Consider the following 828-nt stretch of genomic DNA (forward strand, 5'->3'; position numbering starts at 1 on the left):
AATGGAGCCTGCCCCATAGAGAACGGGGCCACGAGGGATTGTGACACCCTTTCCAAATCAAACTGGCCCAGTTGGCCTGGAGTGCTGGCCAGGACAGGTTTTTTTTCCCCCTTCAAAAGCAAGCACCATTTGTGGGGCAGGAAAAAAATGGTTTTGTTCAAAAACCTTGTTTTTTGTCTGATATCATTTGCAACAGAAAATGTATACGCAGGCCTAGGCTGAAGATGGGGGGAGCGAGAGAAGGTGCACAGTCTCAATACAAATTTTGACTCGAGTTCCCACCCCCTATTTACGGTACAGGAAACTTTTAAGCCTGCAGAAAGTTTTCCTGAGAGGAAGCAAGAGTTATGCCCTCCCTCTTCCAGAAAGACACAACATGCCTTGGCTCTTGAACTTAAAAGGACCTGCATACTGGTGTTAGGGACAGGAGATATTAGTTTTGGTGGCTGTGGTTTGGTCATGACTCACGGCCACGCTTTGAGAGGGTAGATCCTGGATCGGGGAAACCATCTGAAGCCTGGCGCAGGAGGTAGGAGCTGGGCAAGGTATTCTTTGCCAGCATGGGACCCCACTGCCAAGTCTTGCAAGAGGTCAGCCTTCATCTTTGGCCTGGAGGTCAACAGCTGGTGGCTACAGGGAGATCCGAGTGAAGCTGCATGTCCCGGGACCTGCGGTCCCTCCATATCGAATGGGTTTTGACCTTTCTTTCTCAGGCTTGTGCTTGGTCCAAGGAGGCTACGAAGGGATTGCAAGGTGAGTGAGGAGGTTTTATGTCTCTGTTGGTGTAACGCAGCATTGCCGCTTGGCTCAAGGCAAAGCCCCTGCGCT

This window comes from Alligator sinensis, unplaced genomic scaffold (genome assembly GCF_000455745.1).
Source record: "Alligator sinensis unplaced genomic scaffold, ASM45574v1 scaffold118_1, whole genome shotgun sequence".
Classification (NCBI taxonomy): domain Eukaryota; kingdom Metazoa; phylum Chordata; order Crocodylia; family Alligatoridae; genus Alligator; species Alligator sinensis.